We start from the raw sequence: 24,574 nt of genomic DNA, 5'->3' as shown, positions 1-24,574 counted from the left end.
CAAGGCTTTAAGAACTATGTCCTTTCAGTAAATTTCACAGAAGCTAAACTGACAGAGAAGGCTGGAATGAACAAGTCTCAAAATAACAAATGTGGCACTAGTAATCAGGTAAATGAGACAATACGAGTGTCTTTCTACTTGTTGTAAGGACCTTCTCCACATATTTGACACGTCTTTCGTGCAGGAACCACAAACCATAATAATAATATATTATCTAAACGAAAAAAAAATTTTAAAACAGAAAAATACCCCTGATTTCAGAACCCTTACTATTTTGATAGCATATTAGGGGTTGATCACAAAAGTAAAATGTTAAATCATTGCGGGTACATGTTGTCTAAATTACAAACAAACTGACAAAGAATTTTAGAGGCAAGCATGTGTTCAGGAAGGAAATGGCACTGAGGTTGGGCCTTGACAGAATTTCAGCTGGTAGGTGCTTGGTCAAGAGAGAGGAATGTAGCGGGGAGATAGCAGCATTGTCATGATTGTCCTACACGATAAGCAAAGCTGAGAGATCAAAAGAAACAGAAAACAGGAAAGCGTGTTAGCCAAAAATACAAGTTCCAATCCACTGAAACACTAGTAGTAATTCATTCTAAGAATTATGCTGAGAAAGGGAAAGGCAAAAATTACAAAAGGTGAACACACGTGTCTAATTCAAGACTTCAAAAAGACATTGTTATTCAAAAGATAAGGATGCTAAAACCTGGGTTAGACCTCTGGATTCCTGTATGGAGAATGAGTCAGTGAACCCACTGACTAACCCTAGGATGCCTACAAAATAGGCATGAAGGTACACACAGCAGAAATCTCAATCGGTGCTAGTGCAGCCTGGTATCGGTTCACTCTGCACCTGCCAGGGGAAACGAGCTGTCCTTTACATGCATGGTAACACGACATTCACCAAAAGATCCCTCCACAGAAGGTTTTATTAAGGCCCAGAGATGCTTTATAATGTGAGCTCACTTGTACTCCTACTGGGCAGTAGATCCAGAACTGATGTCAGCTTTTCCTATCTTGAGGCCATGCTTTCGCCCATGTCAGTCTGAAATGATTTATATTTTAAAGAAATTAAGTGGGTTCAGGGATTTCTCCACAGTAATGTCACCCTCTCTAGTTGTTATAACTTTTGATGAATGATCCAGGGCTGGAAATATAGCCAACATTGCAGAGACAGAAAGCAACTCATGGAGGTGTGATGTAGCCCATGAGAGCTTCACAGTTATGTGGACAAAAGCTGGTATGTGCAGAGAAGGCCTAGCCAAAAAGACGAGCTCTTGGCAGGCTTTTAAAAGAGATCAGAAGCAAGGACATGGGTTTTGGAAACAGACAGCCCTGATTCCAAAGTTGAAGTCTGCTACATACTTTTTAGACAAGTGACTTTACTTCCTTTGCCACAGTTTCTGCATACATTCACTACGGCAAGATAATGGTAAATGCATGAAGGTGAAAAAGTCTGTGGATAATGCTTGTAAGTACACCACTAAGAATGAGCAGGCTCCTCCTCATTTAGCTAAGAACTCTAAGCTTCTTTCTTCTTCGGTAAATGTGTATGGCATCATCCACTTTAGGGATTTGTAGTAAGAATTTGAGGTAAGGTATTAGGTATGCCGAGTAGCTAAACAGTATCATAGCAAGGTGCCATAATAAGGCACTAACACATGCCTGGCCAAATAAACATAGTTTCCATCTCATTTCATTGATTGCTTAAGCTATTTATTTATTTATTTGAAAGAGAGACAGACAGGCAGAGAAAGATCAAGAGATAAGATTCTCATCTCTTAACTCATTCTTCAAAAATGCCTACAATTGATTGGATTCGAGTGTGGCAGGCGTAAAAGTGGGAGCCAGCAAGTAAAAGCAGGTCTCTCCTATGGAAATCAAGAGTCCAAGCACTTTGAGCCATCACTGTTGTTTCCAGGGCCTGCAGGAAGCCAACGTGAGGAGTTGCAGTCAGGTACTGAATTCGCATCCAGGTACTCTGAGAGCGGATGTGGTGTCTCAACCACTAAGCACAACACTCGCCCTTTCCCTTCGTTGTAGGGTTGGGCTACTGGTGACAGCATATTGAAATACTTTTGGAGACCATTTAAAAAATCATAACAATTTGATTTAAAAATTTGGAGTAAAAACAATTTCCAACTTCATAATGCTTTTAAAAGGTAAGCCTGCAACAGGAATTTGGTCCAGCCGATAAGATACTGCTCAGGTCACCAGTATCCCCTATCAGAGGGCTTGGATTCCGGTCTTGCTTCTGTTTCCGATTCCAGCGTCCTGCCAATGTGTACCCTGGGAAGCAGCAGGTGATGGCTCAAGTTCTTGGGCTCCTGCCACTCACAGGGGACACCCAGACTGAGTTAGGGGCTCTCGGCTTCAGTCAGACTCTGCTCCGGCTGTTGTGCGTATTTGGCGAGTTAGTCAATGGATGGAAGAGATCTCTCTGTATTTCTTTCTCCCTCCCTCCCCCTTTCTAAATAAAAACAAGTACATAAACAGAAAAGTAAGCAGAAAAGTATTAGCTTCCCTTATAGGCCTAATGCATTTTTTCACTAAAAGCATTCCCTTTAAAAAAAGACTTCATTAAATAAAGTGCAGATTTAATCTGAGAATGAAGAGATTGCTATTATTAACAAAGGCTTTGCAAATTTTACTAATAAGAAAAGTGTTAAATATGCTAGCTACCTTTGATACAATCACTGGGGTAGGCCCTATCTGTGGCCAATCTAGTATGTGAACGGCGGGAAATATTCACCCTTGCAAAACTGCTCCTACCTGCCCTCAAAGGAAACAAACCAACCCCAAGAGGGGATTTAAGTTCACCCAGAGCAAAGCAAGTCAGAGTTACACAAGAAATTCAGATACCATAGATTACAGGTACATAAATCTCATGCTTTTTTTGTCCACACATCCAACATGGCTTACAATTCTGCACAAATTTTGTGGAGTTCAGGTTACTTTTTCGGGCTTACAACTTCTCCACAAATCGTTCTTTTTAAAAATGGACATGGGTAAATGTATGAAAGCGGTGGTCCTCTGCACGATGGCAATGCTCTGCACACCAGAAGACACGCCACATTCTCATTCTCGTCTTGTCCAGACAGCATCCCAGTGCCCTGTCCACCCTCTGAGGAAACCACCCGATACCTGTCCGGAAATGTGGTCCGCCAGCCAGCCGACCTGCAGGAAGTGTGTGGATAAACTAGGAACACTATTGCCTGTACCTGCTGTTCCTCGCCCCCTGCTCCCCACACCCAGGAATTTAAACAGTCCCCACTCCCATCCCCTAAGGTGGATGGCGAGGCTTAGAAGAAACCATTGGGACGGAGATGCACCCAGGCAAGCGTGGTGGGAGAGGGAGCCAATAGAGGCACGCGCAGCCCCGGGGCATGTCCGGAGGTGCTGCAGCAGCCAACTCCAGCCTCAAACACCTCGCAGCCCAAAAGGAGCTGTGGAAAGAGATCCGCGAGCCTCGGTTCGAGATGAAGGCAGCGGTCACGGGCCTCAACTGCTGCTCTGGACACCTGGCTCTGGAGTCCGCCTGATAGCGAACCCCTTCCCCCCGGTGCTCCTGCAGGCAGGCAGGTATTACTCTCCGCCTTCCCAGACCTTCGCCTCCCTCTCCCTTTCCAGAAGTGGTTGGGGGCGGCGGGCGAGGGAGAGCCGACCAGGAAGGACAGGCCCCAGGGTCTCAGCAGCCAACGACGCTCGCCCTCGACCGTGGCCGCGCTTTCTGTCCGCGTGGGTTCCCTCCCCGGGCTCCACAGAACCTGCTGCGGGTGCCCCGCGCTTCGCGCCACCGTGGGTCCCCAGCGCGGGTCGCCGGGCGAGCATGGGACGGGTGGGGTTCGCACTGGCGGGCTCTTCAGCCGTAGCTGTCGCTGACTCCGGAGACCACACGCCGGGCCGGCGACCACACTGCCGGTCCCGGAGCCTGGACGAGGCAACGCCGGGACCGAGGCGGGACGAGTCGTGGCCCCACGCGCCTAGCGCACCGAGCCTGCCGGCCCTGTGCGGGCCACCCCTCTCCATCCCTCCCCGGCTCCCGCCCTTACCTCTGGGTGCCAGCTGAAGAGGGTGCTGGGTAGCGGCAAGCTGGCTCCGGCTGTGGCCCCGGCTCAGCGGCGGCCAGCGAATGCGGGGTCGCCGCTCATGGCTTGGCGCGCCCGGAGCACTGCGGCCGCGGCCACGGCGGCGCCTCGTTTCCCGTCCTCTTCGCGGGCTCCGAGCCGGGACGCAGCTAACGCCCCAGTCCCGCAGTCCTCCTCCCCTCCGCCTCTCCGGCCGGGGACGGAGCCGCCCCGCGCCTCCAGCGCCGCCCCGCGCGCAGCCGGGCCAGCGGCAGCCAGCGCCGCCCAGCGCCCGGCTCCGGGGTCGTCGCCACCGCCCGGAGAGCCGAGCCGGCGGTGCCAGCCCCGCTGTGACGCAGGCCGCGCTGCCCAGGAACTTCCTCCTCCCCTGCCGAGACCACCCCGCGCCTCCCGTGCCCAGCCGCCGGCCGCCGGAGGGCTTTGTTTAGAATGAGGAAAGAGGTCTTCCTGCCGCGTGGTCTCCGCGCCGGAGCCGCCTCTGAGGCGCCCACCTGGCGGGCTCTGCCCCGGGCCCGGCCGGGTCTGATAGCTCGTGTACCGCTCATCCCTGACGGTGCGCGGACAGCCGGTGCCTTCTGTGAGCGCCGAGGCTGATCTGATACCGCAGCTCCTCCCTCCCCTGGGTAAGTTAAGAGGGGAGCAGCCAACGCTAAAAATAGCTGTCTGGGAACTCCTCAAAAAGGCCCAGGTCAGGACGGTGATAACTGCCCTACCTAGGAACCCAGGGGCCCTCATAAGACCCTGGGGAGGGAAGGCTGGGGTGCGCTCCGCGAGACGCAGAAGGAACGGGGGGCAAAACCCAAAGTGCTTGGATGTAGAAGTGTTCGAGCCGTTTGCCAGCCGAGTCTCCTCTTGGGCAGGAATCCCCATCTGTCCCGAGACTGTCTCGCCGGCTTCTCTGTCTGAGCTGCCAGTCCCTGCAAGGCTCGGTTTGCACTCTTTCTCCCACAGTCCTCCTGGTCGTGCAGAACACAGTTGAGCAGTTGACGGGGTAGCCCCAAACCACCTGCTGCTTGGAGCGTGGGAGCGGGGGGCCCTCCCTTCTGGACTGATCTGAATCCTCCCCTTGTTCCCTCACCCCCTTGAGAGCTGGCAGCCCTGTGTATGGAAAAAGTTCTGCCCAGTGAAGAAAATGTACAGACAAGGCAACTAAGTAATAGCGAGTGGTGTGGGAGTGCCTTAGCACTACCAAAAATTAAACAGTTACTCTGCGTGGCAGTCTGGAAACGACTTATGCATGCGAAACTGAGCAACAACCAGTACTCCTTGGCCTGTTGGTCTACCCTTACATAGCAACCTCTAAAAAAACAGCCACCTCTTTCACTACCATTTCTCCTTTGCAGCCAAAGTGAGAAGCGAGTTTGTCCAAAGGTTGGGATTTTCACTGCTTTTCTCCTGTTCACTCAGCAAAACACTACACGTTCCCCAATTACAGTGCTGACAACCTTAAATCCCCATAAGGCCTTGGGAGATGACTCCAAGGCCAGCCTTAATTAGCCTAGATCTGGAGTAGACAGAAATCTAAGGTATGGCTTTGCTCGTAGTCAGCAGATGGAAAAATTCCTAGAGTTTCTAAGGAAAAAGACAGAGGCTGGCTGTAGCAATCTGCTAAAAATTTCAGGTGCCGTGTGAGGCAGGCAGCAGAGGCAGACATAGTATGTGAGGTGGCTCCAGCTCTTAAATGCCTTGCCTGGGTTTAAACACTTAGCAAGTACTATGGGCACAAACCTTTTGTGGAGGGCTTCTTACTACAAGTGTTTCCTGAATCCCCTCTTTGTATCCGTGGGGCAGGCCTTTCCAGGGAATCCTAGACTTTGGACTTAGGGGAACTGGGATGAAGTCATCGTTTTCTTGATTGAATTTAGGAATGGTACCGCTCCTTTTGATTCCACTCACCCCCGCCAACAATATTATAGGGGCAGTGCTGCAGGGTATATTGAGAATTAGAAAGCAAGCTTAAAGGGCTAGAGCAGTTCCAACGACTTTGTAGGACTCCAGTGATCTCTGCTGTTGCCCTGAAAGGAGGTGAAACAGAAAGGGTGAGACCAAGATGGTAACAACCCTGGATATGAATGCTCTTCAAGTGGAGTCTCCCCTCAGTTCATTACAAAACTTTTGTTCATTCAGTGGACAGTTCTAACATGTATGGACGTGATTCCTATGCATCTTAAAGCCTGAATGTTACTTCAAAAATCACTATGACCTTTCACTATTACCCAAAATTTCGAGCCACAATTTGATATTTTTGTTGGACTTCCAGTGAGAGTTCCCACACTCAGACTCGAAATAAATATAAATACATACTGGTTGGCAATAATAAAATAAATAAATAAAAAGGAGCAAAAAAGGGTCTTTGTAAGCAGTCAGGGTCACGGTAAGGAGTTTGCAGTGATACAAATCTGAACTCTAACCCTGCCTCCCTAGTTGTGCAACCTGAACCTCTTAATCCTTGAACTCCAGTGTCCTCATTTGTATATTGAAACATAGTCACTCTTGTCGGTTGTAGCAAGATTTGCAAAGAACATTTGCAATCCTTCCAGGAGGTTGTATGGAAATGATAATTAGGTTGCATTGTTATTTTGTTGTTAGCTACAAAACCCAGGTTGGGCTGTATGATTCCTTTAAGGTATAATTTAAAAGACCATTTCACTGGGAAGCTGCTGCAGATTTCAGACGGTATAATTCTGCCTTCTCCCACAGCTCAGTTAGAACCCCTATTTCAGCACTTACCACAGTATGTTGTCATTTACCTCTTTGCATGTCTGTTTCACTACCAGGTCTGTGAGTTTCTGTGTTTTTATTCATCTCTGTATCCATCAGCAGCACCTAGCACAGGACCTGGTATTAAATGTCGAAAGCATATGTTTCAGAATTCAATTCTCTGCACTGGTTCTGACTTTCAGTGTAATGCACACTAAATACTCTAAAGTCTGAACTCTTTAGCTCATATAGAATTTATATTGTAATTACATATTATGTTAATGTGTCTGCATTAACCTTGGCTGAGAGCCTTGTTTAAGACAAAGCTGCTACTCGTGTTTAGTTTGGTATCAAATGGTAGTTGATCTTGGTAGTAATCATGAAAATAAAATCTAAATCCTGAAATCATCAGCAGGATTTTACTCTGCATCCTCTCTCTGCTGTGACACACCTGTGCCCCACTCCTCCTCCCGCCCCCACCCGACCATGGTGAGCTTTGTGGGACGAAACTGAGCTAACAGAGAACTTGGTGTTTTAAGGTTCAGCTGTTAACACTGCTGCAACCATTAGCACTTTTGAAATTAATAGCTGCAAAACAAAATCTACCTTTTGAAATCCTTGACTATATGCCATTAAAAGTGCTAAGATGGAAGCGGGTGTACAACTAGTGTTTAAGACTTTGCATCCCATGGTGGAGTTTCTGGTTTCAATTCATAACTCTGGTTCCTGACTCTCCAGGCTTGTACTAATGCAGATGCAGGAGTGACAGCAGTGATTGTTCAAGAAATTGGGTTTCTGCTGTCCAAAAGGAAGACCTGGATTGTTTTTTGAGCTCCCAGCTTCACTGTGACCTCTGGCCCTTATAGGCCTTAGAAATGAACCAGCAGGTGGAAGCATTGCATATTCATTCTCTCTCTTTCTCTCAACTTTAAAACAAAACAAACAACAAAAGTTAAGATAGACCAGAAACTGTTTCCTTAGAAAGCATGTTTTAAAAAGGAAATTGCTTAGGCAGTAACATAGTCGCTTGAATTTTTACTGGAGGCAACGGAGACAGTGGCACAGGGTCCTGAAAATAAGAAATTATAAAACTTTGTATCAGATTCCTCTAAAATAGGAATTTAGATGTTTTGGCCCCATCTGCATCTCTAGACAGAAGTGTTTGGTCCCATTAACTTGTGAAGTTTTCTTTGGAAATAATACTGAATAATCACTCATGAGACACATACAGTACAACGAGTACTGGATATATGTGCATGATTTCATTTAGCAACAATAGCTGTCCATTAAATAAGCACAATTATTACCTTCTATTGACAGAGGGGCAGGTGGAGGCCTATTATATTCAGGTAGCTTGCCAAAGGTCACGTGACCAATGAATGGAAGAGCTAAATTTGGCCCTAGGCAAGTCTCATTTCAGAATTCTCATGCTGAAGCAGAACTCAATTCTATGGGGAGAAATGAGAATGTATTTTAAAATTGAGCCCATCAAGTATCTTCAGTTAGGTTAGTAATATTTTTCAGTAGTTTTTGAAATTGCAATGACTTGCACTTTTTCCATTAGGATTCTCACATCCCACAGGCACCTTACTGAAGTGATTTTATAGCTTATTGTTTAATTGGGAGAAGTTTACGACTGAAAGCAAGCTTCTTAATTAAATATCATAAAGTATCTGTGTCTCTGAGTTTAGGCAACATGAAATAGTCTGGGAACAATGTCTTATTCTTAAAATTACTGTTCACATGAACCAATGATAAGTAGCTTTTATGTGTGTGTGTGTGTGTGTGTGTGTGTGTGTGTGTGTGTGTGCGCGCGCAGTTATGCTCCTCTATAACATGGAAAATGATATATGTATAAATCTTAGCTGATGGCTCCTAGCCCCTAGCTCCTGAAAACTTTTTAAATGATTATAGCTAGAGAAATATCTCATTATAATATTTAGATTTTGGCCTCAATTCATGAAATAGTTCCAAAGCAATACAGGTAAAAGAAGAGTCTTTTTTGTTATTCTGATGCTCCCCTTTCAACTGCACATGAGTGAAAGAGGTAACTTTTAGAAAGTACCTGGATAAGCAGGTGGAGACTGGTTGCTAGGAACTTAAGCAAGGGGTTAGAAGGTTGGAACTTGGAGCCCTACAGCAGCATGTCCTGAAGGGGAGAGAGGCTAGAGACAGACTTGATCCTCAGTGTCAACAGTTTCATCAACCACGCCCACAGTGACATCTCCATAGAAACTCAAAAGGTTGGGATTTGGAGAGCTTCCAGTTTGGGGAGCAAGAACACACCAGTCCATCGAGTCCAGTGGTGCACACCGGAACTCCATGTGCTCAGACCCTTCTGGGCTTGCCCCATGTAGAGATTTCCTGTTCATTTGTTCGCTTTACCATATCCTACCTAAGAAACCAATATTCTAGAAACATTTTCCCTGACTCCTGCGGGACCTGAGTAGAGGTGTGTGAGACCCTGATTCATAGCCCAGTAGCACAGAAGTGGCGAATACCTGAGGACTCAGCACTTATGACTACCATCTGAATGTTGGGAGGGGCAACGCAACAGACTGTGGGACTGAGCCCTGAGCCAGTGGAATCTGATGCCATCTCAAGTAGACAGTGTTACAATGGAATCAAATTATAAGACATGCACTTAGTATCTGCTGGAAAATTGAATTACTGGGGAATCCCCATACATTTGATGCCTAGAAAAATGTGTGAGTCATAAAGAAAAAAAAACATAAATTTTTTCCTCGCAATAAATATTAGCATGAGTTAAAAATTTAGTTTGGGGGCCCGGCATGGTAGCTTAGCAGCTAAAGTCCTAACATTGAATGTGCCGGGATCTGATATGAGCACCAGTTCTAATCCTGGTGGCCCCACTTCCCATCCAGCTCCCTGCTTGTGGCTTGGGAAAGCAGTCCAGGACAGCCCAAAGCCTTGGGACCCTGTACCTGTGTGAGAGACCCAGAAGAGGCTCCTGGCGTTGAATCAGCACAGCTCAGGCCATTGTGGCTGCTTGGGGAGTGAACAAATGGATGGAAAATCTTCCTCTCTGTCTGTCCTCCTCTGCGTATCTGACTTTCCAACAAAAGAAATTTTTTTTTTTTAGTTTGGCATTCTCAGGAATGGCTTTTATTTGCTTGCACTTCTGTATCAGTGCTGTAACTGCATTACTAAATAATAGTTTTTCATTGTTGTTTATTAAACACCTACACCCACTGTTATAATAACTATGCAGGTATAAATTCATTAAATCTGCAAGTATATCCATTATTCTAAATACAATATAACATTCTGAAATAACTTTGAACTTGTTTTTAATAAATAAATACAGTTCCACATATCTCCAATGGAATGTAACCCTCTTCTCCCAGGACTCAAAATACTCAGTTTTTCCTGATGTAATTAGGTATTATAGTGTATTTAGAATGTCTCAGCTTATACTTGAACATTGAATGGCTTCAGATTTCAGTGGCACCAGTCCTATCAGAGCACTTCATTTTATGCCCGAGAAATTGTTTCTTCTGACCACAGGATGCCCTCTCTCTGGGATGCAAAGACCGCTGGCTCCAGGAACAGTACCAGGGCAGTGAAACTGAAGATGCTTCTCATTACTCACATAAAGACGCCTCTTGGAGAATTGTACCGGAAAGTGCTTTGTATATTTAGAAACTGCTACAACCATGCACATAGGCTCTTTGTAGTCATCATTCATATCTGTCAGAGAATGTATTTTCTTCAGCCTTTTTAATTTCTTCTCTTTAAAAAAATTACTTAGCTGTTTGAAAGGCAGAGTGACAGGCGGGGGAGGGGAGAGGGGAATCTTCCATGCACTGGTTCACTCAAGAAATGGCCCAAGAGGCAGAACTAGGTCAAATTGAAACCAGAGAACAAGAGCTCCATCCAGGTGTCTCTTGTGAGAAGTAGGGACTCCAGCACTGGGGCCATCTTTCATTGCCTGGCCAGGTTCATTAGCAGAAGGCAAGCCAGGCTGGTCTTCTCAGTATCAATAACAGTGATTACGAATGTTCTTTATCATTGTTGTTAGTGCAGAGAGCACGAACTGGCACTAATGAAGCCTGGATATCGGCTGCGCTGTTTTCATTGACTAAGTTTGTTACTCGGGCCTGATCTTTTACTATCTTTGTAACCTCAGTGCTCATTTGAGGTGAAGGAGTTGGGATGGATGATTTCTTAAGGGCTTATTCGGTAAGACAATTTTACACATAGATTTTAAGTGATTTCAAATTTTTTCTCCCTGGATTTCCATCAGTGGTGAATATACTCACTGAATCTAATTCAGAAAGGAAAAAGGTATCCATGGCTACTAGCTATTGTCAATGGCAAATCTAGAGCAGGGCAGACTGATTAGCCAGTTTCTTCTCAAAGCACTATTATTTTCCACCATGTTTATGAGAAAGAACAATTCTTTGTTGGAATTTTCTAAGCAGCTTCAGTACAACTCTGACTAAAAATATCTGGAACAAATGTGATCTATCTTCAAATTATTTAAGGAATATTATGTCCTTCTTGGAAATGCATAATATGTTAACATACTTAAGGCTGTGAGAACCTCTGCATTATTAATGCTTGTTTAACTTCGGAGAAACTGACACTTTTATTTTTTTGAAAATTTATTTATTTTTATTGGAAAGTCAGATATACAGAGGAGGAGAGACAGAGAGGAAGATTTTTTGTCCGATGATTCACTCCCCAAGTGACCGCAACGGGCCAATACTATGCCGATCCGAAGCCAGGAGCCAGGAGCCTCTTCTGGGTTTCCCACGTGGGTGCAGAGTCCCAAGGCTTTGGGCCATCCTCGGCTGCTTTCCCAGGTCACAAGCAGGGAGCTGGATGGGAAGCAGGGCCGCCAGGATTAGAACCAGTGCCCATATGGGATCTTGGGCGTGCAAGGCAAGGACCTTAACCACTATGCGCGCAAGGCCCGAGAACCTCACATTTTTCTAACTTCGTCTGACTGTGGAACTATTTCTTTTGTGACATCTATCAGCATTCTAAGCAGAATAAAACAGATCATGGTAGAATATTTTGATTTTGACTAAAGACTGTAGAATCTTCTGAAGATTCATTTCTTTGTAGAGAGGGCATATCTAGTAACTGATTTAATAGGTGTATGCTGATATAAGCCTTCCTACCTGCTATTTTCTTCAGCTATTTTCCCAATAATCATCTGCTAAGCAAGAGTGCGTCTCCTCTGTAACAGGATAAAGTGCCTGTTCTCATCAGTAGCCATGTACCTTTTCCCTCTAGGCTGAGGAATACTTTCCTTGCTTTGACATTTTCATATTAGCCTCGTATGCTAGGACACACTGGTGAAGTATGCAGTTGAAATGGTGTAGACAGACATGCGTGTTCTGAGCCCCCAAAAAAGGATGATTTGGAATAGTTTATCAGTAAATGCTGGAAGACAATTCTTAGAACTGCAGTATTTCTGTAGAGCTTGTGATTCAGGCACTAACTGCTGTGTCTTGAACATTTAGTTCAAGAATATGTGTAAATTGAAGAGCCATGAAAAATGAAGATAATATTTCTCCCTAAAGCAAGATGGACAGACAGGTTTACTATCCAATGCAATCAATAATCGGTCAAGGTAATGTTTTACTCATTATCAAAGGTTTATAGTCCTTGATCTCAGGGCTTTTCCCCTGTGACATAGTCCATGGTGTGGTTCTGCTTTCTGGACTTCTGTGTATCTGTGGGGGAATTGGAACTCCACAAACACATACAAAAATGCTAATACCTGATACTGTTACTGTTGTCAGTACTAACTTTTGTTTTGAACCCAGGAGTGTCGTAGTTTTTACTAAAATACAAGAAAGTGTGACAGGCTAGTCTTTTTATTTCCAAGGAGAAGAAAATCCCAGATTTATCACATTTCTTTAAAAACCCAACTTTTGGGCCCAGCGCAATGGCGCAGTGGTTAAGGTTCTTGCCTTGCATGCCCAGGATCCCATATGGGCGCTGATTCTAATCCCAGCAGCCCCGCTTCCCATCCAGCTCCCTGCCTGTGGCCCGGGAAAGTAGTTGAGGTCGGCCCAAAGCTTTGGGACCCTGTACCCGCGCGGGAGACCCGGAAGAGGCTCCTGGCTTTGGACTGGCATAGCATCGGCCGTTGAGCTCACTGGGGAGTGAATCATCAGATGGAAGTTCTTCCTCTCTGTCTCTCCTCTCTGTATATCCACCTTTCCAATAAAAATAAAATAAATCTTTTAAAAAAATTAAAAAAAATAAAAACCCAACTTTTTGGAACACTGTCCTTACAGGTGAGTGCAAAAACTACGACAGGCAGCCACCCAGACCAGGCCAGAGGAAGATACCCACTGGCATATATTTGCCATAGGTCGGGGGCAGACCAGGCTGAACCTGTTCACATCACATTCTGGTGAATCCAAACACCAGAAGAGTGTGAGTCGGGCTGGATTCGGTCGCAACGCAAACCAGTGCACATTATGAATGCCAAGGTGAGATGAGCTGTACCAGATGTGGCCACAGTGCCCCACCAGCACACATGAGAACCAGGGAAGGAGGGGGTGGAGCCAGTAGGAGGAACATGGTCTCCCCTGCTGGACAACCACTCTCACTGGAAACCTGAGTTGGGATGGGGGAAGACCAGACCAGGCAGGGCTACAACACCTGTGGACCTCATTGAACTAGATCAGGGAAGGGCCAGGTTGGGCTGACTGTTCCGACTGGTGCAAGCAAAAATTAGAGTGGGTGAGGGTTGGTTGGGCTTTGCCACCAGCTGGCAGAGGCTGGCACTGGAAACTTAATCTGTCAAATTCAACTCTAGAACCACCTGGAGAGTGCATAATCCGGGAGTGGGAGTGACCTATTGCGGAGATAGTGGGCACCTCCCTCTTGGGTTACCACTGGAGAGCAGGAAAACCAGAACAGGGACTTGGGTGGCTAGACAGAAAGGCACCCACCAGTATGTGTGTGGACTGGGTAGTAGGGTTGGTCGGGTTGAACTAGGCTTCAATGCCCATTGACATGTACCAGAGCTAAATGGGATATGGGAGAGACTGAATAAGTCTGCGGTACATACTGGCAAGCATAGGAACCAGAGTAGGGGGCAGGTCTGGTGGGGGTTAAAGAGAGTCGCCCCAACTAGGCTGCAGCTCCCACTGGTTTGCGCGAGCACCGTGTATGAAGTGGGCAGGATCAGGCTGGACTGTAACACCCAGTTCAAGTGGAAGACAGGGCTGGAATCAGAACTGACTCAGCAACTGAAACAACCAGTATGTGCATAAGCTAATTGGGGCAGCGGATTGTGCTGAACCCTGTACTGGCAGACACACACAAGAATCGGGTCTGGGATCACCTCAGATGAAGTTTTTTTTTAGAGATTCCTCCAACTGAACTGCTGATCTCAGAACTCAACCATGAAGAGACTATGTCAGCCAGTAGATTCTGCATAGATTTTATTGTGATTGGAACGGCGAGATTGGCAGCAATTCAGAACTGTTGAACTATCAAAACTGCTTGAGCAGGGCCCTTGGAGAGCGCCTCGCAATGGGGACCTGGGATGGGAGGGAAGCAGGGTGGAGCTTTTCCCTTTGTGTCTCTCCTGAACTCAGATACAGGCAAAAAAAATGATGATATTAGTGTGGAAACAATGGTATTACCCACTTTCCTGTAACCCTTGGCCCTTTGTACCCCAAGCAACTAAGTAAGATTATTAATAATAAATCTCTCTCTCTCTCTCACACACACACACACACACACAACAACAACAACAACTTTTTCTCTCTAGTGTTTGGACCTTAGTAGAACAGAGACATTCTGCCTCATGCTATCTTTCCCTGTTCCCTATTCCTGAATCATATCTGTCTTAAATGTTCTCTCCATTAATGTTTTCCCAGACCCATTATAGCATTTATAGCCTTCCATCCTTATTTCTGAGCGAGATTTAGTAGAAGGCTTTTCTAAGTAGTGCAGCATGATCACAGGATTTCAAAGAAAGGTAACATGAATTGGTGTTCAATATGATACTTCATGAAGATGATTAGAGGATATTTTATATTCTTGCATTTTTAAAATAATACTAAATGAAAAGTACCCTTTCAAAAAAGGACAGATGTGTGTATCATCTGAGTTAATTGAGGTTGCTTCTAAAATGAACATGGGAAAAGGGAAAGAATATGGGGCTGACACTGTGGAATAGCAGGTAAAGTCACCACCCGAAACATGAACATCCCATATGGGCACTGTTCCGGTGGATGCTGCACTTCTGACCCAGTTCCTCACTGATATGCCTAGGAAAGCAGCAAAGGATGGCCAAAGTTCTTGAGTCCTTGCATTCATATGGAAACTCCTGGTTTTGTGGCCCAACCTTGGCTATTTGAGGAGTGAACCCGTGGTTGGAAGATTCTTTCTGCAGTTCTCTCAAGTAAATATAACTTTTTTTTTACAGGAAAAGACTAGAGTTCAGGTAAAGTGAGCAAGCATAAAACTTGCTTGTTTTCTAATTTTGGAAATTGGACATATTCTGATTTTGTAAATATTTCCAACATTTTTCAGCTAGTAAAGGATCCAGAAAACTTCGCACTAACCATTTGTTTTATTGAACTAAATCAGAACCAAAAATTACACTTTCCATAATAATGCCTCTGACCAATTGCTTTGAAACAAGCTTTTTTAAACTAAAAATTTTCTGAGACTTTCAAATATAACAGTAACTGTTTTGAGATCAGCTCTATCTGGAAATTACTGAGATAAGCTGACAACTTCCTGCAATGATTTGAATGACTCAAACAGCATCATTTATTGAGGATTTACTGTCTTCCAGGCATGGCTTTAAACACGTATGTAATGATTTTATTTGAACTATGTAACAACATAATTGAGGAGGTACTATTACAATCCCCGTGCATACATAGTGAGCCAGAGACATGGTTAGGTAATGTTACTTGCACAAGGTCATGGTATTAGTAAGTGGCAAAGCCTGGAGAGGAAGCTGGACAGCATGATTCTAAAGATGACAACCCTATCACTCCTTTCTTGCTTTATAACACAACATCAGATTTTTAAGTACTGTTGGAAAATGTCATTTTCTGGGTATAAACATGAGCATAAATTAACTTGCTTCTTCAGAGTTTTGTACCTGTATTACCTTCACAGATGCAATGTTGTATTCTTCATTTCTCTGTCATGTATTTCAGGACCATAGGAGTTGAGTTTGCGTTCATCACCACCCCTTGTAGCCTGAGATGGGAGATACTGTGCACCCCATTTTGGTAGGAAGACACTGTAGTTAAGCCACTTTCAAATAAGTGTTCCAACAAAGTTTCAATATGCTTTAAACTCCTAACATAAAATGCTTTTAAAAAATCTCTTGATAACCTTTGTCTGTCTTTAAATAGGTATCCAGAGAATGAGGGAAAAGCAGTAATATTGTAAAGTTAACCGTGCTTTACCTGGGCAAACTTCCCTTTATCCTGCTCAGGAGTGGTGTTATTGCCAGCCCTCACATTGCCCAGATTTCTCCAGTCCACAGATGGGCACATTGTGAGGCTGCCCGGCATCACAATGCTTTTCCTCACTCAGATTGGCAATTCAGCCTGCCCAGGCTCCAGAGGAGGGATGGTGGATTTTTGATGTTTTAAAGGGAAGTGAATTTCTGGGCCCAGCGCCACGGCACAAGTGGTTAAGTCCTCGCCTTGCACACCCGGGATCCCATATGGGCACCGGTTCTATCCCAGCAGCCCCTCTTCCCTTCCAGCTCCCTGCCTGTGGCCCGGGAAAGCAGTCGAGGACGGCCCAAAGCTTTGGGAACCTGCACCCGCGTGGGAGACCCGGAAGAGGCTCCTGGCTTCGGATCGGCATAGTATCGACCCGTTGCGCTCACTTAGGGAGTGAATCATCGGACGGAAGATCTTGCTCTCTGTCTCTCCTCTCTGTATATCCGCCTTTCCAATAAAAAATAATAAAAATAAATCTTTAAAAAAAAAAAGGGAAGTGAATTTCAAAAAATCTTGGAAAACTGTTCCTTAGCCTGATGAATAGGAAATTTAATCTGCATAATGTATACTGATTGCTGTCTAGTCCCTGGAATGCATGAAGGATTTGTAAAAACCAGTTTTAGGAGGCTTTAATGCCAAATTATTTGCAATGTTATGCATGTTTGGTGTCTTGGCTTTTGAAGAAAAATGGTACAATGCAAATTTCAAGTGTGAAAGTGAAATGCACTTCTCGTTCCCTTTACCACCATTTGTGCCAGGAAGAGTCACTGAGGTCTTCCTGGGCATGTTTGTGGGGATGGATGAACACAGAATTGAATATGGAACTTTATGCCTTTATTTGCTAATCTAGAATGAAGGTAGATGTTTAAAAGAACCTTTCTTAGCCTCTATTTACCCATGGAGAAACAGGGAGAAATTACAACCTATTTTATAATGTGATTGTCAGGATTTGATGATCTAAAACAAGTAATCTCTGAGAGTCTAACAGATTCTAAGCATATAAAAATGTCAATTTCATTACTATTCAATAGTAAATTATGTTTTTACTTATTTATGTGAAAGTCATAGTAATATATATACACACACACACATATATATATATAAATATATATATATAGAGAGAGAGAGCATGCTTTCTACCAACTGTTACACTCCCCAAATGGCTGCAGTGGTCAGGACTGGCTCATGCTGGAACCAAGATCTAGGCACTTCATCCGGATTTCCCACATGGGTGCAGGGACTCAGGCTTTGGGTGGTCTGTCTCTGCTGTTGACACCAAGTACATTGACAGGAAGCTGGCTCAGAAGACGGGTATCTGAGTCTTGAACTCAGATGTACCATCTCCCAGATAATGGTTTAACCTATTATGCCACAATGCCGGTTCCATTTTTTAATTTTATTTTTAGGTGTAACTACTTATTTGAAAGGAAAAATAACAGATACAGACAGAAGGACAGGGAGAAACTGAAAAATCCTTAATTTGCTGGTTCTCTCCTCAAATGCTTGCAACAGCCAGGGCTAGACCAGGTCAGTCAGGAGCCTGGAGCTTTATCCAGGTCTGCCACAGGATGGCAGAAACCCAAGGACTTAGGCAGTCATCCAGAGCCTCTAAGGAGCATTAACTAGAATCTGGACCGCAGAGAAGGTGGAGCTCAATCCTGGTAACTCCAATATGTGATGCAAGTGTCCCAAGTCATATGCCCATCCCAGCACAGCACTTTCTCAAATTCTGTGATCATGAGAACCTATGAGTTTGCAGTCAGTTGGCCAGAAGTATGAGTGACCTGAGAACCTCCTGAGATATGTGACTGATAGCGAAGTGAGGACAGCCTCTTGGGGGACTTGGCTTCTAACCTATGGCATTTATGGCAGTTGTCATTTATGGCAGTTGTGAGTAGTCAGTGTCATAACTGAGTTGGAGTGGATAGAGCAGAAACATTATTAAGAGGCAATTCTTGGAAACAACAGAAGCAAAACAAATCCTCAAGCATGACTGTGGAGGCCACAGTTTTAACAGACTAGCTGACTCTCTGAAGGCCTTCCCAGGACCAGAAAGCAGTAGTGTTACCTTTAATTTGCTTGCACAGAACCTGTGATATTAACAGTCATCGAGAGAGAAGACAAATTGAAGTATTTTGACTAGTCCAGCACAAGGTGTTCTAAATACATGATGATCTACCCTTAGAATCCCATGGAGTCCTTCTAATGGTATATTTCAGTAGAAAACAGAAGTGTCCTTTGCCACTTTGGGTCTCTGGAACATTCTATTGAGACAAGATAATCAAGCTAATTGAATGGGCCTTTGATGGATAGATTTCAATTGCTCTGCACTGTCCACGTCCTAGGTTGCAGTTTTGAGAGGAATCAGTTTGGTACCAGTGACTGTGATGTTTGGGGGAGGGCATACACTGTCTACTGCTCACTAAGCATTTTCCAGCTTGAGCAGTAAGGCATAGCAACAGAGGGAGAGGAAAGAGGTCACAAGGTATTGAGGACCTATGGGCTAGCAGGCTTAAAATGAGTGCTTTTACTTTGGTGAGTTTATTCAGTTCTCACAAGCTCCCTGGGCTGTAGGTATTCTCCCACTTTGTGTAAATGTGCCAACTGTGGCTCAGCATTCCTTGTACTCGTACATGTCTGAATCCAAATTTGAGCTCTACCCTCTCCTTTACTGCCTACTTTCTGGTTTGGGGTCTCACTACTGCATGCCTGATGCAACTGGTCAAAGAAATTAAGGGAAATAATCTTTTATTTCTCAGTTTGCTGGGGAGAGGAGAGTTAGCAATTCTTAGGTTACTCAGCTTTTGAATCCTTGTTCCCAGGGTGATCAGAGATTCACTCCAGCAAAACAACTGGAAATCTTCTTTGTGGTCTCCTATCTTAACATTACCCCTTTTAGGTCAATTGATGCTAATTCTGGGGGAGGCTGGAACATGTGCTCATTGTCACAGCTTCGAAGAGGTACGCCTGGGCCATGGCACCCTTCCTTGTGTCTTACAGAACACTCTCCCCAGGCTGCTGAATTAACTCCATACAGTTGTAGTTAATTAGCAGTAATTCTTCTAGCAAGAATTTTTCATGCCGTATCCCCTCTGTCCTCCAAAAGACCCATTTAAGGGCTCAGAATGTATTAGAAGCACACTGAGAGGAGGTGGTTGGGAGACTGGGCTACCAAATGTCCAATTGTCGTGAGTAAAGGGTTCTTCACAGAATGGCTGACCAGGAAGGCATGCCCGTGGAGGGCATGAAGTGTGGTGTCCAGGCCCTGTGTGGTGGAACTCAAAGGAGCTGGACAAGGGCACTGATAGCCACAGCCTCACTTCGAGTTCCTTAATCTCAGACTGTCAACAATCCTGCGGGAAGTGTGCTTTCTGTTCAATCTCAGTCCTTCCAGCAGTAATTTACATTTGAACGTTGCTGTTGCTCTCCCAGGGCACATCATAGGCTGTCAGCTCTAGTGGATGGATGTCAGAGCCCTCTCTTATCTCCAAGCCAGCTTGAGAGTGGAATGCGCTAAGGAGTCATGTGGATTTGAGTTCTGATCCTGACTCTTGATCTTCTAGTCCTGTGACTTTGGGGCTAATCTGAGCTGTCTCATGTTATTTTTCTCTGCTGAAAATTTCACTCATTTAATAAATATTTATTGGCTATCTAGTTTGTGCCAGACACTGTTTTAGGAACTGGGGAGGATATGAGCAAAACAGAAACCCTACCTCTGTGAAATTTATGTTCTATTTAGGGGGAGATAAATAATAGCAAAATGAAAGATCACATGCTAGCTAATGATGAGGTTATGGAGAACAATAAGAGGAAAGAAGTTTTTGGATAGCGCAATGATAGGCTATTAAAAGGCTGGCAAGAGAAGTCTTTAATGTAAAGAGGCTTTGGAAGAAAGACTTGAAGGAGGTGCGAGAGTGAGCCCTGTGACCATCAGCTGGAAGAAGAGCATTTTGGTGCTGTCCTGAGGGGGCACAGCACCAGGCATTTTGGAGATCAGCAAGGAGTTTAGTACAGTTTGAGTTCGTGAATATAAGGCATCAGCTGGTTCCAAAGAGAATTTGATTGTGGCAGAGGGGTGTTCTAAGTTGTGTCAGGGCTCCTCTGCCTGTGATGCTAAGAGTAGATTGAAGGTGCCGCAGTTAGAACAGTATCACAGGGGCAGCCAGTGCTGGTTTGCATGAGGGTTACATTGGCATTGGGCTATGAGATGTGCTTGAATTCCGGTCCATGTGTTACTCTAAAGACAGAGCTGAAAAGATATGCTAATGAGTTGGAGTGAAAAAAAAAAGCGAAGCAGCAAGGGTGACTCCAGTTTTAAGCCTGGTTACCTGGAACAACAGAGGATCAGTTTTCTGAGCTTTGAAATAGAAATAAGGATGAGAAATCTGGAATTGAGCTGTGTACAAATCCAAGTGGATAAAATGGAATGTTATTGTGCAGGTGGAAAACTAGATGATCTTCTTTCTGCCCATCATAAAATAGAGAATTCAATAACCAGATTAACAAAAGAAAAGCATAAAAAAATCTATTTGATCGTAAGTTTACGTGATACAGGAGCCTTCAAGTTAAAGCTTCAAAGACCCAGGCTCGGTGACCCAATTTTATGTACAAGTTCAACAAAGTAGTGATAGTTGTGAAGAAATATGATTGAGTCCACCAGCATCCTTTTCTTCTGGATATGAGGCAAAGCCTTTTCTGGAACAAGAGTCTTGTGACCCGCTACTAGACAAGGTGGAATGTCTTTATGTCCAGCTTCTACATAGAAAGGCAAGGTAGAGGCAAATATGTAGTATGGTGTTTAAAATGTTCCTTGGAAGCCAGCATTTTGTATGAGAACATCTGAGGTTTTGGTCCCTACATCTTTTTCTGATGCAGCTTTTTGCTAACATACATCCACAGATGATGACTCAAGTACTCGGGTTGCTGTTACTCAAATGGGAGACCCACATGTACTTCTTGGCTCCTGAATTTGCCCTCCTCTAGCCCTGACTATTGCTGTGAATGTGTCAGGGGATGGGAGATCTTTCTCCCTTATCAACTAATAAAAATAAATTTGTTTTAATAAAGAAGGGCAGGGCAAAGTTAGAGGAACAAATTTAAGTTTATTGCTGGCTTTGAGGAAAAGGCATTCTGGTTTCCTTGATACACCTTCAGGAGGACAAACGCTTGTTCTTGTGGCTTGCTTGGAGGGAGGTGATGGTTGAGAGATGGGAGGAGCACAGATTGGAGAGAAACTGCTTCTGAGGCTGGTTCTGACACTTTCAGGTTGGGGCATCACTTAGTGAATTCCAGAATCACCTGACAAATGGCAAACTTCTCAAATGCCATGTAGTTCAAACAACTACTGCTTTTGTCTTCAAGGAAAGTGAGAGTCACCTTTGCTGGTGCTTTAGGGGAGAAGCTGAACTGACTGAGAAACATACAGCTCTGTTTCTGTGCTTTTCTCACATGGCACTGTGGCCTCTCAGTTTTTGCAGGATAGTTACAGGATGAAGTCAGCAAGTCTAAGGATATTGCTGTTATGTCTAAGAGTATAGTGTGTGTGTGTGTGTGTATGAGAGAGAGAGAGAGAGAGAAACTATGTTTTGGAGAAGCTTTCTGGGCCCCACATGGAGAAAGCTTTTGTAGGCTGTAGCTGAGCTGTGTGGTAGAAATATGAGCATCATTCGAGCTTGTAGTAACAGTTACCTAGTTCATGGTTCATGTGGAGCTCAATGAATCTTTCTCTTAAGAAGAAGAACTCTTCATTTTGAGTCACTGTGTTCTCTGGAGGTATGTAATCAATGCACCTGTATCTAAACTTGGATTTAGTCCCTCTTCCCTCCTTCCCTTTCCTTTTATTTTCTTTTATTGGAAAGGCAGATCAGATTTACAGAGAGAAGGAGAGACAGAGAGAAAGATCTTGTATCTGCTGGTTCACTCGCCAAAAGGCAGCAATGGCTGGAACTGAGCTGATCTGAAGCCAGGAGCCAGGAGCTTCCTTTGGGTCTCCCATGTGGCTGCAGGGTCCCAAGGCTTTGGGCAATCTTCCACTGCTTTTCCATGACATAAGCAGGGAGCTGATTGGGAAGCGGAGCAGCCAGGACATGAACTGGTACCCACATGGTATTCCAACATTTGTAAGGTGAGTATTCAGCAATTGAGCCATTGTACTGGATTCAGTATCTGCCTTTTAAAAATTTAAAAGGAATCATTAAAAATATATTTAGCAATATATTATTTAATCCAATATGGCCATTCTGTTACCTTTACAGCATGGTAAGAATTTGATAATATTGTATTCTTTTAACTAATTCTGTGAAATCCATGTGTGAACTTCATAACCTACATAACATTTTCATTCAAACAATCTACTTTCAAGACTTGTGGCCAGTGGTGATCTTCCTGAACAGTACAGTTCTAGAGGCAAGAAGGAATGCTTTTTCCAGAATTTTGTGAGCCTGGAATTTAAACATGGAAGCATGGAGTGTTTTCAGTCAGGCAGGCTCTGATATCACTTGTTCCTTGGCATTATATAGTGGGCAGTTATGAAATTGACCTTACGTGTATGAAAGAGAGGATGGGTCTCAAATTTTTGTTGTACTTCACCCACCCCTCCCCGAGGCAGAAACATCACCCAACACAAAGCACAAAGGAAATACCCAATTGTTACAATGATGCAGTAGTGTCCCCCCCCCCCCCCCGGTCTCCAGGGACTGAATTTTCCAAGATCCCCAGGGTATACTTAAAGTTGTGAACATTACTGGACCCTGTCTATCCTGCTTTTTCTCATCTATATAAGCCCTTAGTTATAAATTGAGCACAGTAAGAGATGAACACCTACGATGGATATTCAAATATAATTACAACAATATACTATATGAAACTTAGGTAAGACATGAATCATTTATTTCTGGAGTTTTCCACTTAATATTTTTGGGCATGTTCACTGCTAGCAGTTGAAGGTTTGGGAAGTCAAAGTACAGATAAGAGGATGCCTGTATTGTACTTTAGATTTCCCAAGTGTGGGTGTTTATCCTAACTGCTACATTTGAAGTTGTTACTGTTGTCTAAGTTCTATGTTTTTTTTAATTTTTTTTCACTTTAAAAAAAAGATTTATTTGTTTTTATTGGAAAGGCAGTTATACAGAGAGGAGAGACAGAGAGGGAGAGCTTCCATCCAATGATTCACTCCCCAAGTTGCCTCAACAGCTAGAGCTGAGCCGAACCTAAGCCAGGAGCCAAAAGTTCTTCCAGGCCTCCCATACCAGTTCAGTGTCCCAAGGCTTTGGGCCGTCCTCAACTGCCTTCCCAGGCCACAAGCAGGGAGCTGGATGGGAAGCGGTGCCACCAGGATTAGAACCGGTGCCCATATGGGATCCTGGTGCATTGAAGGCAAGAATTTTAGCCGCCAGGCTATCGTACCAGGCCCTTAAATTTTATGCTAAAAAAAATCTCTCTGTGATGACTAAGTATGAAAAATGCAGTATGAAAATGTGGAACATAATTTGGAATTGGTGGCAGGAGAACCTTCCAGGTCATGGTATACATAGAAAATAAAAACAAAGAGGAAATTGTCTTGAAAACACAGAACTTTTACTCACAGAATAAATGAGTTTTATTTCAGATGATTAACATAATTTCACATACTTTAACTGATTCAGTAACATTTCTTCTCATGTATAAAATAGTCCAGAATATTAATGCTGGCACTTCATGATGAGGGCTATTGCAGCCAACACTGCCCTAAGCAGGTTATAAGTATTGAGTTATTTAATCCTTAGAACAATCTTATGTCTCTTATAGTAAATGTAAAACAGGTTTGTTTCCTCAGCTCTGTCACTCGCAAGTTGGGCAACTATCTGAGGCTTGGTTTTTTGTATAAAAAATATACATCAGGTTGCTGAAAAAAAATAACTTGAGGAAATTTTAGATCAGTGCTTGACACATTGTAAGTTCTCAATATACATTACTGTCGGATAGTTTGACAGTCTGGGAGATGAGCACTCCAGGTGGCAGCTCAACCCATTACATCATAATACAACAGGCTTTGATATCAAGCTTACGTTGGTATCTAAAAATGAGTTGGTACGTGCTTAGTCCTTCTCTATTTTATAAAATAATACATTCTTGTGCTATTATTTCTTCTTTAAATGTTGAGTAGAAGTCACCAGGGTAAGCAGATCTTTATCTTTAGGGAATCTGTAAAAAAAATATTCTTAAACATATATGAGCTATTGAATTGTTTTTCGTTCCTGTCAGTTTTCTGAATGTGTGGTTTTGACGAAACATGTGCATTTCACAAGAATTGCCAAAAAAAAATTGTTG

General features: G+C 44.0%; 1 protein-coding gene and 1 long non-coding RNA gene across 2 annotated transcripts in view; one reads left to right on the top strand and one right to left on the bottom strand.

The window, feature by feature from the left end:
• Positions 1 to 4,324, bottom strand: part of LRRC8C (leucine rich repeat containing 8 VRAC subunit C) — a 79,494-nt gene extending 75,170 nt beyond the window's left edge. Inside the window, exon 1 of the mRNA XM_040998901.1 lies at positions 4,056 to 4,324. The gene's annotated coding sequence lies outside the window, so the exon portion shown is untranslated. The remainder of the gene's footprint in view (positions 1 to 4,055) is intronic.
• A 122-nt stretch (positions 4,325 to 4,446) lies between these two features.
• Positions 4,447 to 24,574, top strand: part of LOC121168820 — a 39,844-nt gene continuing 19,716 nt past the window's right edge. The window contains exon 1 of the long non-coding RNA XR_005885758.1: positions 4,447 to 4,714. This is a non-coding gene — a long non-coding RNA (uncharacterized LOC121168820). The remainder of the gene's footprint in view (positions 4,715 to 24,574) is intronic.

Source organism: Ochotona curzoniae, unplaced genomic scaffold (assembly GCF_017591425.1).
Source record: "Ochotona curzoniae isolate NIBS_2020 unplaced genomic scaffold, NIBS_Ocur_1.0 scaffold_1037, whole genome shotgun sequence".
Taxonomy (NCBI): domain Eukaryota; kingdom Metazoa; phylum Chordata; class Mammalia; order Lagomorpha; family Ochotonidae; genus Ochotona; species Ochotona curzoniae.
The sequence above is the reverse complement of the archived record's forward strand: the minus strand, read 5'-3'. Positions and strand labels throughout refer to the sequence as shown.